The sequence below is a fragment of the Aegilops tauschii genome, chromosome 2 (assembly GCF_002575655.3).
Source record: "Aegilops tauschii subsp. strangulata cultivar AL8/78 chromosome 2, Aet v6.0, whole genome shotgun sequence".
NCBI lineage: Eukaryota > Viridiplantae > Streptophyta > Magnoliopsida > Poales > Poaceae > Aegilops > Aegilops tauschii.
In genome coordinates this window covers 515,937,420-515,955,777 of record NC_053036.3, presented here as the reverse complement: position 1 = coordinate 515,955,777, position 18,358 = coordinate 515,937,420, and the positions used below count along the sequence as shown (strand labels likewise).

The 18,358-nt window shown below is 42.9% G+C and overlaps 1 long non-coding RNA gene across 1 annotated transcript; it reads left to right on the top strand.

The window, feature by feature from the left end:
• The first annotated feature begins 11,371 nt into the window (after nucleotides 1–11,371).
• On the top strand, nucleotides 11,372–14,173 carry LOC123497388 (uncharacterized). The gene is made up of 3 exons (XR_006671093.1): nucleotides 11,372–13,277; nucleotides 13,350–13,561; nucleotides 13,766–14,173. It is a non-coding gene; the product is annotated as an uncharacterized lncRNA (long non-coding RNA).
• The last annotated feature ends 4,185 nt before the right edge of the window (nucleotides 14,174–18,358 follow it).

The window sequence follows — 18,358 nt, the reverse complement described above, 5'->3', positions numbered from 1 at the left end:
TTTCCAAACATGTAGGTGCTCTCACAAATAGATAAACACAGTGGTGGAGCATGCTTATGAGAGAGTTTGATAAGAGCTAACCACATTTTCAGCACTCGAAAGAGAATGTGATTGTCAATGGAGGGAAAAGATTGTTTAGGGAGGACACTTGGGTGAATAATTCACCCTTGTAGTCCAATTTCCTATGTTGCATCACATCACCTTTAGCAAGATAAAGTCATAGTGGAGAGATTACTAGAGAGATGGCTTGGATATGGTTTAGTTCAAAAGAATCTTACGTTGAGATGAAACAGAGAAGTGGCGGAATTTGCAAGAGATGGTCATGATCACTAAACTCACACACAAGGATGACATAATCATATGGAAAGTTGAGGGAAATGGAGAGTTTTCTATTTGAGCCACATGTTTGCATTTGAGATCTTGGTCTTTGGCAGGATATAGGTTTCACTTGAAGATAAATGTCACGTTGAAGATAAGAATTTTTCTAGTGGTTACTCGCTGAGGATATCATACAAAACCAAGGATAATATTATCAAGAGAGGATGGAATGGAATGATCAATATAACTTCCTTAATGTGAAAGAAACTATGGATAACTTCTATCATTTTCCGCATCCTTTCCTTACCTTCTTTCTCTGTAGGTTAAATGTGTTTTCTTCATTTCCCTTGCTATAGCTATGTTGCCAAAGAAGTTCAATCCCGTTCTTCCAAGCAATGAGTTGTACCATCAATTCCTTCTTTAGTTCTTCCTTAGCTCAACTAGTTGGGAGAGTTATCCTTTGTGATTTTGGATTATCTAGTCCTCCTGAATGCATTAGTGATATGCTTGGGAGGTGAATCTCATACTTTTTGGTTGAACATCGAAAGCGGGTCTCGATGACGTGGACAATTGTTTGCTGCCTAGACAATATAGAAAACCATGAAAGTGGTGTGGTTGCAGTTGTAATTCCCCAATGGTCCTGCTGCTTGACTTTGCATCTTGATTACAATCTATTTTCATGTGATACCCCGTGGAGAAGTCATAGGTGAATACTAACTGAAAAATGTGTGAAGAAACTCAAGATGGTGTCTACTGAAGGGTAATGTAGGAGTCAAGGTTGGGCGCTGATGACGCACATATTGATGGTTGATCTAGATGCGATGCTTAAAAGGTGCTGATAATATATTGCAACTTTGTTTGCCTCGTGTAGTAATAAGTTCTAAGTAGGATGATGACATGTTTTCAATTTGGTTTACCTTTTGTTTTGTTTTGATTGTTGTAAGAATTTTATTCCTCCCGTTTCTTCAATAGAATTCAACAAGAGAGCCCACTATTTTCCAAAAGGTTTAATGTTTGCTCTGCAAACTAGCTGAGAAAATCAAATGCGAAATTCCCATCTTCTCTCTCCATTGCATACATCTTTCCTGCAATGCCACCACTTTCGTCATATTCATCCCTTCCGCATCCTTGATCCCTATCACCCTAATGGCTCTGTTCTCCCCTTAGCCACATATTCCACTCTCTTGTTGGATCCTCCTGAGATCCACCGCCATCATCCAGTGCCGCTCTTCAGATCCAACATCACCCCTTAGATCTACCACCACTCCTCAGATCCATGACTGAAGTTAGCTAGTATAGTCAAAGCAATAGGTTGTGTCAAGTTGGCACATCGCCACACTTTCATCAGGCAATCCTCTAAGCCCAACGAACTCCCCGTGTAATCCTGGCAGAGGTCAACTCCCCGCCTGTCCCTCCTCCTCTTACTGGCTGATGACATGATTGTGATGCGATGACTCGTATGTTTGGGATCAACCCTGTTCCCTAGGCCTATGTGTTTTAGATGTTGAAAAATATGTTGCAACTTGTTTGTATGGTGATGTAAAAAGATCCAAGTAGAATGTCGTTGTGTTTTTCAATTTGATTGTATTTTCATTTGGTTTTTATTGTTGTAAGAGCTTTGCTATGGTAGTTTTTTAAATAGAAATCAAGGGGGGATCCAATTGTTACAGAGAAAGCTAAAATATTGTTTGCGTGAAGTGATGATTACGCACTGCATAATGTGCGAAACCCTATTCTACGTCGAGACTGTGCACCCCTTCTTCGCTTCCGTCTGCTTCAGCCCTTCCACCCCCTCGATCTCTGTACCTCTAGTGTCGTCATCTCCGATTGCCCTGTCTTTCACTTTCTCATTGGATCCTCCTAAAATGCACTACCGTTCCTCGAGATCCGCCATCACCCCTTAGATCTATGAACACTCCTCAGAGCCACACACTACTAGGAAAAACCTTATACACAGAATCTTAGCAGCAGCGCGGCCCAAAAAGAAGCGCTACTGCTAATTAGCAGTAGCGTGCTTGAGAAACCCGTGCTACTAATAATCCGGTAGCAGTAGCGCTCTAGGTGAAACAAGCGCTACTACTATAATTGCCACGGCGTTGCCTCCAGGCTAGATATAGTAGTAGCGCCCTTCCCTGGACGCGCTACTGCTAAAGTACTTAGTAGCAGCGTTTTTCTTCAAAACTCGCTGCTGCTAAGTATTGCACCTAATTAAGTTTAGTCCCATACTGCTAAGCGAACAAGGTCTTGACCACCTTAAATATGTTACTGTTGGTGAACGTAGCAGAAATTCAAAATTTTCTACGCATCAACAAGATCAATCTATGGAGTAATCTAGCAACGAGGGGAAGGGGAGTGCATCTACTTACCCTTGTAGATCGCGATGCGGAAGCGTTGCAAGAACGCGGATGAGGGAGTCGTACTCGTAGCGATTCAGATCGCGGTTGATTCCGATCTAAGCACCGAAGAACGGTGCCTCCGCGTTCAACACACGTGCAGCCCGGTGACGTCTCCCACGCCTTGATCCAGCAAGGAGAGAGGGAGAGGTTGGGGAAGACTCCATCCAGCAGCAGCACGACGGCGTGGTGGTGATGGAGGAGCGTGGCAATCCCGCAGGGCTTCGCCAAGCACCGCGGGAGAGAAGGAGGAGGGAGAGGGGTAGGGCTGCGCCGAAAGAGAGACGTTCTCATGTCTTGGGCAGCCCCAAACCTCAACTATATATAGGGGGGGGGGCTGCGCCCCCTCTAGGGTTCCCACCCCAAGGGGAGGCGGCTAGCCCTAGATCCCATCTAAGGGGGGCGGCCAAGGGGAGGAGAGGGGGCGCCACTAGGGTGGGCCTTAAGGCCCATCTGGACCTAGGGTTTGCCCCCTCCCACTCTCCCATGCGCTTGGGCCTTGGTGGGGGGGGGGGGCGCACCAGCCCACCTGGGGCTGGTCCCCTCCCACACTTGGCCCACGCAGCCTTCTGGGGCTGGTGGCCCCACTTGGTGGACCCCCGGGACCCTCCCAGTGGTCCCGGTACATTACCGATATCACCCGAAACTTTTCCGGTGACCAAAACAGGACTTCCCATATATAAATCTTTACCTCCGGCCCATTCCGGAACTCCTCGTGACGTCCGGAATCTCATCCGGGACTCCGAACAACATTTGGTAACCATGTACATACTTTCCCTATAACCCTAGCGTCCTCGAACCTTAAGTGTGTAGACCCTACGGGTTCGGGAACCATGCAGACATGACCGAGACGTTCTCCGGTCAATAACCAACAGCGGGATCTGGATACCCATGTTGGCTCCCACATGTTCCACGATGATCTCATCGGATGAACCACGATGTCGGGGACTCAATCAATCCCGTATGCAATTCCCTTTGTCTATCGGTATGTTACTTGCCCGAGATTCGATCGTCGGTATCCCGATACCTTGTTCAATCTCGTTACCGGCAAGTCTCTTTACTCGTTCCGTAACTCACATCATCCCGTGATCAACTCCTTGGTCACATTGTGCACATTATGATGATGTCCTACTGAGTGGGCCCAGAGATACCTCTCCGTTTACACGGAGTGACAAATCCCAGTCTCGATTCGTGCCAACCCAACAGACACTTTCGGAGATACCTGTAGTGCACCTTTATAGCCACCCAGTTACGTTGTGACGTTTGGTACACCCAAAGCATTCCTACGGTATCCGGGAGTTGCACAATCTCATGGTCTAAGGAAATGATACTTGACATTAGAAAAGCTCTGAGCAAACAAACTACACGATCTTGTGCTAGGCTTAGGATTGGGTCTTGTCCATCATATCATTCTCCTAATGATGTGATCCCGTTATCAACAACATCCAATGTCCATGGTCAGGAAATCGTAACCATCTATTGATCAACGAGCTAGTCAACTAGAGGCTTACTAGGGACATGGTGTTGTCTATGTATCCACACATGTATCTGAGTTTCCTATCAATACAATTCTAGCATGGATAATAAACGATTATCATGAACAAGGAAATATAATAATAACCAATTTATTATTGCCTCTAGGGCATATTTCCAACAGTTACTTTTCAAACTATATCGAGCACTAGGTCTTCATTCAACTATATGTGTAGGATTTGTGGCTGCAATATGAATCTTCACCAGTACCTATACAGGTACTGTGAGGATTCATGTTGACTATTTAGATTCTACACAAAAAGATCAATGGTGACCAATGTATATTTTTGATGCGTGCTTAGACTTAGCAGTAGCGTTTTTATCTAAAGCGCGCTATATCTAAATTAGCTATAGCGTGTTTCCTAAAGTGCGCTACTGCTAGTTCGACTTAACCACGCGCGGGCTCAAAATTTCACTAAGTCTTGCTTCCCCCCTCTCCCCCTGTTCCCCTAACTCCTCTGTCGCCGCCGCCCGAGCCCGAGCCTGCCCTCACCGCCGCCGCCCGAGGCCGCCCTGAACCTCACCGCCGCCGCTCTGGACCTCACCGTCGCCGCCCTCGACCTCACCGCCGCCGCCCGAGCCCTCCCAGGACCGCCGCCTCCCGATCCCGAGCCCACCCTCGCCGCCCCTACCTCTCCGTCACTGAGCACATCCCCGCCACCATCTCTCCCCTCTCTGTAAGCACCCACCCCTCCCCCACCCCCTCTCTCTGCTTAGTTAGTAGATGTTAATTTAGGGTTCATAGATAATGATTTTTAGTAGTAGTAGATGTTAATTAGTAGTAGTGATGGTACTAGTTAACTAGGGCAGTATGGTTAATAGTAGATGTTTTTTACTATTGTATAATGTAGTTTTGTTTACTGTTTTTAGTAAGTGTTTAAAATAATTAGTAAGTAAATTAATAAACTAGTTCAATTAGTTTAGTTTTAGTTGAACTAGTTTAGTAAGTAAATTAATAAACTAGTTGAATTAATAGAACTAATGTATTTTTAGTAAGAAAATTAATATAACTAGTTGAACTACTTTATTTTTAGAAAGAACTAGTTTTTTTTTCTATTTATAGTAAGTTTATATTTAGTAATAACTAGTTGAATTAATAGAACTCGTTGAACATGTCATATTTGTTGTTATTTTTTTAGTTTAAGCAATTATTCAGGATGTATTAGTGATAACTTATAGGGTTTTTGCTTTTGCAGAAATCAAGGAGGCCCTCCATCATCCCCGCCGTCGTCCCCGTCACCGGCCCCCTCCAACCTCGAGGTGAGACCAGCCAAATCTCCATGTCAATATGAGTCCTATAAGATATATATGATGTAGATAAAAACATGTATATCCTGTGTTGCTCAAATAGGATATGTGGTTGCCCAAGTGGCCGGTCATGTTCAGGTTACACCTCCGAGTGGCCTATGTTTTGCCGGAGTGTTGATTAATTTCCGTTCCGGTAAATTTCAGGCGCTCGATATGTCCTTTTTTAGCAAAGGTCATGCCGGATTTTTTCCGTGAATTCTGGCATGACTTGTGCTAGAATATGTAGGAAATATCGAGTGGCCTGGATTTTCTCGAAAAATAATGATCTAATTTAGGTTTTTTAGTACATATATTTAATTGTACAAGTTTAATCTTTGAATTATGAACGTAGGAAATGTCGTACTCGGACGACGAAAGTCTCCCGGGGGAGTGCAGCTGGAGCCACGACATTCGAGGTCTGTGCGACAGGTGCCCTCACCTGGACGAAGATCGGCGCTTCAGCATTAAGCTCGAGGAGACCTTCGACGTTGAAACGGTACGCAACGACGACAAGTGTTTTTTTTCGTAATTAAGCATGACTTCAACTATTTCAACGTCTAATTTTCATCTTTTACAATTCGACTAGCTTATCCCATGCCATGCAAGACGCTATGTCTTGGAGAGGATGGGTTTTCAAGACCATGAAAATTTTGAAACAAAGAAAATACACCTAAGGACCCATCATGATATGGATTTTGAAGTAAATCTGTACAATTCTCAGAGCGTAACCCATTTTGGTTGCCAAAATTGGGAAGCACTTTGCAAAATGTATCGTTTTTATGAGGGTATGATTGTCACCATGGATCTTGGTGATCCTGACATCGAGCAAAACAATATGGACATTTGGGTCCTTGTTGATACGCTTCCGATTCTACCGCTATGTGAGTTTCTCAGACATAGTTATTAACTAATTTATATTGTTTATTTCAAAATAGTTGACAACTTATTTCCGTTGACAGCTTATTTTCATTCTTTAAAGAATGTGCGGAAGACGGTAGACAAAACCCACTACACCGATGGCTCCGAATTAACTTATAAGGAGAAAAATCATCTGATCGCATTTTGTACTTACTTTGAGAATTACAATACCTATTATCGAACTCCTCCGAATTATGGTGAATACGTGCCACTAGTGCATGTGTTGAACCACGATAACTTCTATGGAGATACCCTGGTAAGATTGTTTTACTATTACGACATCCGTGCATTTTTTGCATACTTCTAAAACTAGTACATCATTGCTAACTACGAAGTTATTACTATATTTTTCAACAGAAAATCCCGATGGATTGTGTGCCTCATTTGATGTATCAGAATGGTCGCCTTGAAGTTCTGAACATACAGCCAGGTCATCCTACGGATCTCACCTGTGCATATCGGATTTCTAAAACCAGTGAACACATGCTAATCAAAGAATGGAAAAAATGTTTGGACATTCATAAGGAGGTTCTTGGAAGCAACATTAAGCGAAAGGCAAGAATTGGAGACAGGATAATCTCCATTCTCCATAATGAAGAGCCATGGGCTATCTTGTTTTTTGCTATTTTACCTTAGAGAATATAGTAGGTCCTAAGAGAATGTAGTAGGTCCTATGAGGTACAATATGTTTATTATGTGGTACAATATGTTAGAGTTGATGATGAGGAGTAGTTGTGATTATGACTAGTGACCAACTTGCTATGTGATGTCTCATCGATGAAAATGATGATCATGAGGAGGTGTTATATGACAATGATGTATTATGATGATAAGTTGTTAATGATATGATATGATGATGATGATGATGATGATATTTATTATACCATTGCGTGAAAGAACCGCGGATTAGTTTCAAGTGGATGTCCATCCACTTGAAACTAGTCCACGGTTTCTTTCACCCAGTGATGTAATAACTCATTATGATGTAAAAACAATCTCTAAATTGCTGCTGTATAAAAACTTGTATAGAGATGTATGAATACAACATGAAATAAAAAAGAAATAAAATACGGAATAATAGTAGTAGCGCGGGCTGGGAGAAGCGCTACTAGTAATTACTAGTAGCGTTGTGTGGAGAAAGCGCTACTACTAAGTCGGTGTAGCAGTAGCGTGGGTTAACCAACGCTACTGCTAACCTTTAGCTGTAGCGCCGTACTAGTAGCACTCCTGCCCGCGCTACTGATAGGCCTAAAACCCGCGCTGCTGCTAGGCTCTTCCCTAGTAGTGACAATCCATGTTTGCTAGTACCATTGCCAGAGACGGGGCAGGTTGGCACACCGCCACTCTTTGATTAGGCGCTCCTCTAAGCCCAACGGACGCCTCAGGTGAGCCCACCGCCGCAGGTCAGCTCCTCGCCCCCTCCCGCTTCCCTTCCTTCCCTTCTCCTTTATCTTTTTTAGAAAACTTGACAGGAGCCGGTCATTATCAATTTAGAAGAACATAACCATATTTTAAGAGTTTTCTCCTCCCTAATCCCCACCGCTAGCCGACCCAACACCTCCCTCCTCGCATGGGTCTCGAGCAATGTCAGTCCGATACAAGATCATTTATTTGATGGATTTCTCATAATTTAATTTGGCGAAACTTGCGCCTTGGAAAAGGGAGTTGGATGGGTGTGTCGTGCGCTGACTTTTTTTTATTCATGAGTATCCATACATTGCAAATCCAAAAAGGAAAATTCATCATATGGTTGCATCTCAAATTCCACATCATGTTGTTGATCTGAAAATCAATCATGGGAACACAACCAATGTTGGTTGCATTGGCACACGGCATTAGAGCAACATCTTCAAGAAAAGATTGTGTACACAAAAACATCTTCAAGAAAAGATTCGCCAAAAAATATCTTCCACCCGAACACCCCAAAAATATCTTCTGGAAAAAAAGATATTATCTTCATAAAGAAAACGGAATGACCGATTTGTATGGGCTGAAAACTTCGCTTAACTTTAAACTATGGAAAATATACATACGAACTGTGAGACCACATGTTGTCTTTTTTTTAGAGAAAAATATCACATGTTGTCTGCATGGCCAGTGTGAAATAATTCAGTGTATATGTCATGAACAATCAGTGTAGGTGCATCCAACCAACATTACACGTTCACATGTGTGCTACATGTGACGGCAGGTGCATGCACCTTTGTTACCTCCAGGCTAGATAGGCACCGAGAGCCGTGACACGTCGGTCACACGTGAGAATTGCCACGGGCGCCGGAGCAATTTTGGGAGGAAGCTTCCCATTTTCTCCTTTCGGCGCCAGTATTGCTGCACGTATAGATATCCATCCATGTGTCGTCTGTACGCCGCGACGCCTACGTGCATGCATGCAAGGTCCTTATCTCTGCGCTAAAAAGGAAAAAAAAAAGGTACTTATCTCTCTATCTGCGCCAGCAAAGAAAGCTCGTCATATCAACGCGAGTTCAAGGCCGTGACGACACACACTATAGCCAAGAGCCGGAGACCCCCGAGGAATGCACAGCGGCAGGCAGCGACAATCTCCGTGCTTGCGTGTGATACCTCGGACTTTTTCCCTGCACCGGCTACCGTGCGTGTGCGTGTGCGTGTGCGTGTGCGTTAGTGCATGCCATCCGAACGTTTTGGTCTCGAGCCCCATGCAGATGCGTTTCTTGGACATTTTTGGCCGGTTCCTGCGCGTTCAATGCTGATCGCGCTACTGCTGGTGGTTGTTGCCATTGCCAGTGCATTGTTTCTTAGCATCTCTTGCACGTCACGGTCTCTACCCTTGCAGGTTAACTCCACCGCTAGATGTTAATTTCTGTTGGGAGAGAGGGACATATGCGGTTAAATTTGGTGTGGAGGAGGACAAAAGTGACGGTCCAAAAAGTGAGTATTCAAGCTGTTTTTGTTGTTTTGGTCTGCCCCATGTTGCTTTCGGCCGTAGAGTAGTACTCAATGGAGAATGTCCTATTTGATCAAACACATGAAAAAAGTTGTTAAAAATATATATTGTACCGCCGTTTTTGGAAGTATATACATGTATAGTATTGAACGCATCTGTGTGCGGTTCATATGCCCTGCCGTGTGCTGTGATGCATAAAGCAATAGCTGTTCGGTTCAGCCAAAATAGTACATACAAATTAAGTGTTTATTACTCGATGTTTAGGCAGAACACACAAAATGATCCTGGGTATACCGCAGCCCGGTTTCTACAACAACAATAAATGCATTTTATAATTTCAAGGAATTCATTTTTCTCGCCAAAATATATATAGATGAGGTTACCTACGTACCTGTTAAATTTCATGAAGATATATTTTAATCTACAGGATCTAAAATGGATCACATCTTGATGATTCACTATTAAAGAGAATGTCCATTTGATCTAAAATGGATCGAAAATAATTTGCTATTATAGATCCTTGCTTTTATTCTTTTATTTAGTGCACACATGTATAAATGTATTTGCTAATTAAAATTTCCAAATATGTGGATCACATCTTGATATGAATATGTGAGTGGTTTTTAAAATTTTCTAAAACTTCAAATACAATTTTCACTTTTTAATAATACCAAGCTACAATAGACCGGCGGGAGCCAAACAGCTACCACACTCGGTGTTTAGGTAAAATTTGCAAGCATACATACAAACTTGTACAGTTCTACCCTGGAATTTACCTTCCTAAGAGACACGATGGACTGTTGAACCTGTACAAGTCTGCATCCATTGTGCTGGACGTCTGCAAAACTGCATGCATGCATACGCGATTCCCATATCTTCTGGTCGCCGGGACGGCAATGGTGCATCCTGCGCGTACATACTATATTAGTGTTAACACAGATAATTACCTATCATTTCTGCATCTGCACGAGCTTGTGCTAAAGAAAGGATTTTCCCCGCAAAAAAAAAACTGCAAATAATCCATGCAATCAAAGTCTTTGTACCAAAATACACGAGTGAATTGCAAAAAACCACCACATTTGGGGCATCGTTTGCAGTAAACCACGAGGTCACTAATCATTTACAAAAAACATCGCGCATTCAGTAAATGTTTTGCAGTTTGCACTGATTGGGTGATTTGCTTTGTTTGACCGCGTTTCCGACAGCTGGGGCCCGTTTTACCCCTACGTGGCATAACGGACGGGAGACGGCGCCGTCTGGTCGAGACGACCTAGTCGTCTCGCGTCGGACAGACCGACCGCGCCGCCCCACTCCACTTCTCACTCTCTGCTCTCCCTCGGGCTCCATGGCGAAGGCGAAACCTGGCGGCGGAGGTGTCGGCGCCGGCGGCGCTTCCACTGGCGATGCTCGTGGTGGTGGTGATGGAGATCCACTGGAGTTATGTTGGAGCATTCCTCCCCAATGCCCCGAGTACGCGGCGGCTAGGGCATTCGCCCAGGCGGTGAAGGCAAATCCGACGGGCAGCCAACACTTTGCATCCTCCTTCGGTGGTGTGGTGTAAGCCATCCATCCTCTCTCCCTCCTTACTGTTTTCCCCGATTTGGATTCTAGGGTTAGGGTTTAACTGTTAAGGAGTTGGGGATTATGTTTTAGGTATTGGGTTTATGTTTAGGATTGTAGCATTTTAATAGTGGATTTAGGGTTAGGACTATTGTAAGGAAGTATTGGTTGTGAACTGCAAATTAGTTTGCCCTTAATTATTCAGTCATGCTAACGGAATTTGAAGTGCAAAGTTCTTTTTAGCTTAACTGTAACAGCAATTGCACACTAGTTTTAACAGAAATGGCTCGGTAGTCAGTTGTAACTGAATTTTTATCTGAATTTTTAACCGAGTATTTGACACTAGTTTTAGCAGAGTGGCTTAGTAGTCAGTCGTAACTGAATTTTATCTGAATTTTTAACTGAATGTTTAACACTAGTTTTAACTGAATGGCTCAGTAGTCAGTTGTAAGTGAATTTTTATCTAAATTTTTAACTGAATGTTTAACACTAGTTGTAACTGAATTTTAACTACAAAGTTATTTTTAACTTAACTGTAACATATGTACATGTATTATTAAACACTAGTTTTATCTGAATTTTAACAGCACTGTTAAATGAACTAGGTTGGATGATGAAGAATGGGAAGTGAGGTTCCATTTCTTGGACAGAGATAATTTGGAAAGAACCATTTGTTTAGCAGACATAACCTACTGGAATCTGATTGCACTAATAGAGTTAGAAGGCTTTAGTTCAACAAATTTTATGTATTATGTCAGAGATCCGGGAGTTGGGGTGTCAGGAATGGAAGAATTAACTGATGATGACAAGGTGGAAGAAATGTTGGATGACATAACTAGTAAAGGAAATAATGTGGTTAACATTACAGTTATGAGAAGTGATGCACCCACACCAGCTGACCTGAACATTGGTCATGTTTATGAAGAACAGGTCCCTTTGTCTGAATTAGGTGTACCACTTGTCTATGAGGTAGATATTTTAGGAGTTCTTTTCCCAGTCCAGTGAAGCCCCAACCATAGCCAGTCCAGGTCATGAACACCCAGAAGAGTTCATGTTTGTTGAAGCTAAAGGGTCCAAGTGAACCAGAGTTTGCACTGCACTATGGTAATGAGAGGCATGAATATTTCATGGAGACAGACCAAGAGCAAGAGAAGATTGAGCAGATGATGGAGCAGAAGAAGAATGAAGAGATTCGGAAGTTCAGGACCAATAAGAAACAAAAAGAGAAGTACAAGGCAGCAAAAATAAAACTCCCAGAGCTGCTTGCTGAAGAGTTCACTGACAGTGATAGTGAGAATGAGCTTTTAGCATATGATGACATTAATAGCTAGGCTGGAGGCAATGAAGAGGCATAGAGCTGATCCTCTCAATCACTTTGAAGAAGACACTGATGTAGAAGAGCTTTATGAACCAGATGAGTATGAGGGGGAGGATGAAGCAGGAGAGGAGGAGGCAGGACAGGAGGAGCAAGCAGAGGAGGGTAGGAGAGGAGGAAGCAACATCACATGAGGAAGTCAGAGGAAGGGGCCAACAACCAGATCACATGGAAGTCTTGATCAAATCATAGAGAAATATTGGATACCTTCATTTGATGAGGAGAGCAACCCAGGTGACTTAAGTCAGGATGATAATGATGGTGCTCAGCTTCCAACATTTAGGCAACCCAATGGTAGGAAGAGCAGGGCTTGAAAGCAGAAGCCTAGGGTTTGGTATGATGAGAACAGGGAGAACCCACAAGATCAATTTGTGAAGAAACTTTGTTTCATAGATGTCCGACAATTCAGGAGGGCACTTCTTACATTTCACATCTCACAAAACATGAACTACTCTTTTCATAGAAACTGCTCAAAATAGAGTTATTGCAGTTTGCAGTACAGAAGATTGTCCTTTTTTCATTGCTGCTTCTCAAATTGCACATGAGTGAAAATTTTGCATAAAGAAGATGAAGTTGTACCACAATTGTGCTGCTGTAGGAGAGAGCACCAAAGTGACTGCGAGGTGGTTGGCACATGAGTGTGAGGAACAGTCAAGGGCAGACATAAACAGACCAGTCCAGACAATAATAGCCAATTTGAAGAATAAACATGGAATAGAAGTGTCCATTCACATGGCCTACAGAGGAAGAAAAGCAGCTAAGAGTGTTGTCCAAGGAGATCAGAGGGCACAATACACAAGGATAAGGTATTACCTCCAAGCTATGTTGGATACCAATCCAGGAAGTAGATGCATTGTTACAACAAAGCATTTGAAGGCCCGTCCTAGCATTAATCCTAGATTCCATGGCTTGTTCATGTGACTGAATGCTTGCAAAGAGGGTTTCCTAAATGGTTGCAGACTATTCATAGGTACTTATATTAATTTGTCTAAACACAATCATTTATGTTGTCCTGGTACTAATGTAATATGTGCTGCTGTAGGTGTTGATGGCTGCTTCATTAAGTTGACCACAGGGCAACAAATATTGGCTGCAACTGATAGAGATGGTAATAACAACATCTTTCCCATTGCATTTGCAATTGTTGACAAGGAAGACACTTCCAGCTGGTCATGGTTTCTCAATGCTCAACTTCTCCTTCTCTTTAATCAACTCAGCAATGTAGCAATCCAGCTTCTCCTTCTCTTTCTTCAGGTCAGCAAAGCTAAACTCCAAAGTCCTCTTATCGGAGCTCATCTTTTCCTTCTCTTTTAGATGATTGAACTTCAAATTCCTAATGACATTGCCTTGACCTACATGAATGAACTTCAACTGGTCAACAACTGCCTTTAATTTTTTGATCTCAGCGTCCTTTTCCATGCTGCTCTCAGCAACATTCTCATCATTTACGTGTGGCAGATTATCCAGGGAATCCAAGAGGTTGTTCACATCTTCAACAAGCTTCTCGTAAGTATTCTGCAACTCATTTTTCTATTGTGTTAGATTGTGCACATCATAACAATGTTCCAGGCATGCCATCCTATTGGCATGGTTGCTATCCTCATACATAAGCCACAATTTGTGGAGGGCATTCTGCAGGTGATCTGGCCACTCCTCATCTACCCACTACATTACTCCACAATTATTAACTCCCTGCAATACAAAAAAAATAGTTCAAACATGTTGTCATAGGTTCCATATTCAGTTAAGTTAAAGTTACAGTTAAGTTGTAGATTCAGTTAGATCATTCAACTGACAAAACTAAACAACAATTATTGTGAGCATGTTCATCCCTAACATGAACAGTGACTATGAACAAAAAACATTATCTATGACCAATGAACAGTCCCTATGAACAATGAACAGTAAACCCTAGAACAGAATTGCTATCACTACAAAAAAAAGACACTTCCGTGATGATACGTGTTTGTCACAGTAGGTCACGTTTTCTGTCATGCATGTACATCCATGACAATTTTATGACAGAATCAAGATAGTCATACCTGTGTTGTCATAGAAGTGTTCCATGACATTACCAAAATTATCATCACGGAAGTGTCCACTTCCATGACGATAAATCGCGCGTCATGGAAGTGCTTTCGTCAAGGGTGACCGACACGTGGCATCCACCGTAACGGAACGCCGTTAAGCTATCAGGTTCGGTTTTGGATCCGATAACCCGCTAACAGCCCGGACCAATGAGGATTTTCCACGTGTAAAATTCTCATTCGCCGGAGGAAACACGTGTTGGCTAACCGTTGGGACAGATGTCATCCATTCATTGGATAGGAGGCGCCTATGATAGGTCGACACATGGCACGGCCCAACAGTGGCCCATTCCGGTGAAAAAGGCCGGCCCAGTAAAAATTAGCAGGCCGACCCATATAAGGCCTACTTGTGTCAGGTCCATTTAAGCCCACAGTCCATACGAGATGTGCCAATTCGGCCCGTCAACGGCCCGTTAACGATTTGACACCATTGCAGCCCATCATCAGTTCGAGCCCGTTAACAGCCCGCTATATATTTGGGCTCGATATCGGACCGATGTGATTTCGGCCTGTTAACGGCCCATTCAAGGGATGGGCCAATTTTCAGGATGTACATCCTTCGGCCTTTTAGCGGCCCATTTAAGTGTTGGGCCAATTTCCGGCCCGGTGTGTCTTTCAGCCTATTGACGGCCCATAAATGAGTTGGGCCATTTGTAGTCGGACCTTAGTTTTGGCCTTTTAGCGACCCATTTAAGTGTTGGGCCAATTCCCAGCCCAGTGTGTCTTTCAGCTTGTTGACGGCCCATAAATGATTTGGGCCGTTTGTAGTCGGACCTATGTTTTGGCCTTTTAATGGCCCATGCTCTTGATGGTCCAATACCAACCCGGTTTCTCTTTCGGCCTGCTAAAGGCCCACAACACAGTTGGGCCATTTACAGTACGACCTGACTTTCGGCCTCTTAGCGGCCCATGCTCTTCATGGTCCAGTACGAGCCCGCTGTCTCTTTCGGCCTGCTAAAGGCCCATAGTATAGTTGGGCCATATGTAGCCCGACCTTAGTAACGGCCCGTGAAATCAAATGGGCCCACCTGTTGCCCGCTTCGATGTCGGCCTGTTAACGACCCGGGAGGTAAGAGGGCCGACCATTAGCTTTCGGCCTGGTAACGTCCCATTAACTTAATGGGCCCACTAAAGTTCGTACATGTCTTTAGGCCTAATTAGATAATTTGAGCCCATTACGACGAGCAATTATGCACATGACCAAAACCGATCAAGCAAAGGTACGGCATACAGGGAAAATCGTTGCACATCCAGCATATATTACAGGAAATTACATCCACTTGGCAATCAAAGATTGATGCCAGTGCAAATAAATGAACAGAACCTAACGATCTACAACATCACAATCTGCAACCTCAGCGTGGATGACGCCCATAAGCATGTGGGCAAGTTCTTGCTGCTTTGCTACACTGTCTCTGAAAACATTGATCAGTTGTTGTTGCGCACGAATGTGGACCTCTGATTCCTCCACCATTTCCATCATTGCTTCAGCCATTAATTGGTTCACGAACACACATTTTTTCCGTTGCATTCGAGACAGAGGAAACTGAACAGATTCAGATGGCGGTTTTGGCAGGCTTGTATTATTGATAGTGGAGAGTGTCTTGACCACTGCATCATAACATAAATTAGGATGGGAACCGAACAGATTAATCAAGAGTTATTGCCATATTACCTGGCCTAGATTTATTGGAAAGAAACAATGGGGATGCCTTGCTGTTTTTAGAGTTTGTCTTCTTATCTTCAGTAGCATGCACCAAATTAACACACTAGCATTGCTATCATTGGCCAGGTCAGATAATAGGAAAGCAACATTGACACAACGAACGTTTGGGCAACCAGACCACACCAGCCTACACCAAATTAACACAATATGGCACATCTATCATCAGCCAGGTTAGGTAATACGAAAGCAACATTGACACAATGAATGAATGAATGAATGGGCAACCAGAGCAGCACTACTATTCAGTAATGTGCATGATATGAGATAGTAAACTCATGCAGCTCAGTATGCAAAACTACCAGGCAGTTTTCCTTACAAAAATCAACATTGTTGCCTTTAATTATACATTTTGCTACAACTAAATTTAGATTAGATAAAGGTTGGATTCATGTCGATTAACAAAATACATGCTGATGTAAAAATATAGTGATATTCAACAGGTACTTACATCAGCATTGGAGCACAGAGAATTCCTGCAAGATAGTTTCCTCGAATACGATCCCAGTGCAAAAATTCTTCTATCATTTAGGCTTATTTTCTAAAAGAGAGATGGGTAAGAAACATGTAGAAAATATGATCAGAATGCTATAAAATTTCATGATGCGAGGATACGCACACGCTTCTTAGAGTGGAGTTGACATACTTTTGCTGGACTGGAGCGGACTAGTTCTTTGGCCACTGGAATCTGCTTATTATCAGTGGGAGTTGGGTTTCTCTGTCCTGGAGCAGTATCTATGAAAACTGAAGTTGGTTTATTATCTCCTGGCGTTTGGATCTTTTGCAAAGACCTGGTTTGTAACCCTTTAGATTCTAACATAGACGTCTTCCCCTTGCATGCCTTATATAGAAGAATGGTGCTTCAATTATAAAACATGCTACAACAGAGATGGAATAGGTACTGACACTACTAGGAAAAGGCTAATTAGTGGCGCACCTAGTTTTGCCATTAATGGCGCACTAGAGGTGCGCCACAATTATCACGCCATTAGTAACAAAATAGTAATGGCGCACCTCTGGTGCACCATTAGTAACAATATAGTAATGGCGCACCTCTGGTGCGCCATTAGTATCCCAGATAGTAATGGCGCACCTATAGTGCGCCATTACTATGCCTATCTGGTGCGCCATTACTATCTGACTTAGTAATGGCGCACCACATAGAAGTGCGCCATTACTATTTTGTTTCAATTTTTTTTCAGAAATTTTTTTTCAGAATTTTTTTTCGTTTTTTTCTTAATCTCGGGTCACTATGGCTTAATCTCAAGTCAAATCGCACTCCGCGGTCAAACTTCCCGAAAGGTCACCCATCCTCACACTACTCCAGCTCGAGCATGCTTAACTTCGCAGTTCTATCCAACCCTAGCACCAGCTCACTTCACAGGCACTTGTTGATATATCTATCATATCAATCCTATTAAACCTTGTTGATGTCTAGGACTTTGTTCATGTTCATGAGTGTGATGAAATTTTGAAAAAATATTTCAAACTTCCCGGTCATATTACGTATCATATTTTGGAAAATATCCAATTTTTTGAAACCAATTTTTTTTCTGTTACTAGTAGCGCACCTAGCAAATGGTGCGCCACTAGTAAGTTTGAATTTTTTTTCATTTTCCCCCTCTAGATCTTAAAAGCCCCGTATCTTTCGTTCTGTTAGGTTTTTGGGGATTCTGAAGATGTTGAACGGGATGCTGCAATGATTTTTCATATAAAAAACTTTTTAATCCGAGTTCGTATGCAAAAGTTATGCCCATTTTACTAAATTCCAGAGTGATTTTGCAAATAAAGTCGAAATTCATATTAGTAAATTTTCCCAACAACTAGACCACATATCACATGGGAAACTTATTTTCTTTTATTTTTTTTGACATTTCCATCATTTTCTTTAAAAAAACTGAAAAGGCGGTCCACGGGGGCGGGGGGGGGGGGGGGGGGTTGCATTTATTACCAGGGTTACTAATGGCGCACCTGGTGTGTGGTGCCCCATTAGTAGTTTTGAAAAAAAATGTTAGTAGTGGCGCACCATTACTAGTTAAAACTAGTAATGGCGCACTATCCACTGGTGCGCCACTACTAACAATTTTTTTTTCAAAACTACTAATGGCGCACGGTGGGTGTGGTGCGCCATTACTATGTCAACTAGTAATGGCGCACTATCCCCTGGTGCGCCACTGCTAACAATTTTTTTTCAAAACTACTTATGGCGCACCACACACCAGGTGCGCCATTAGTAATATG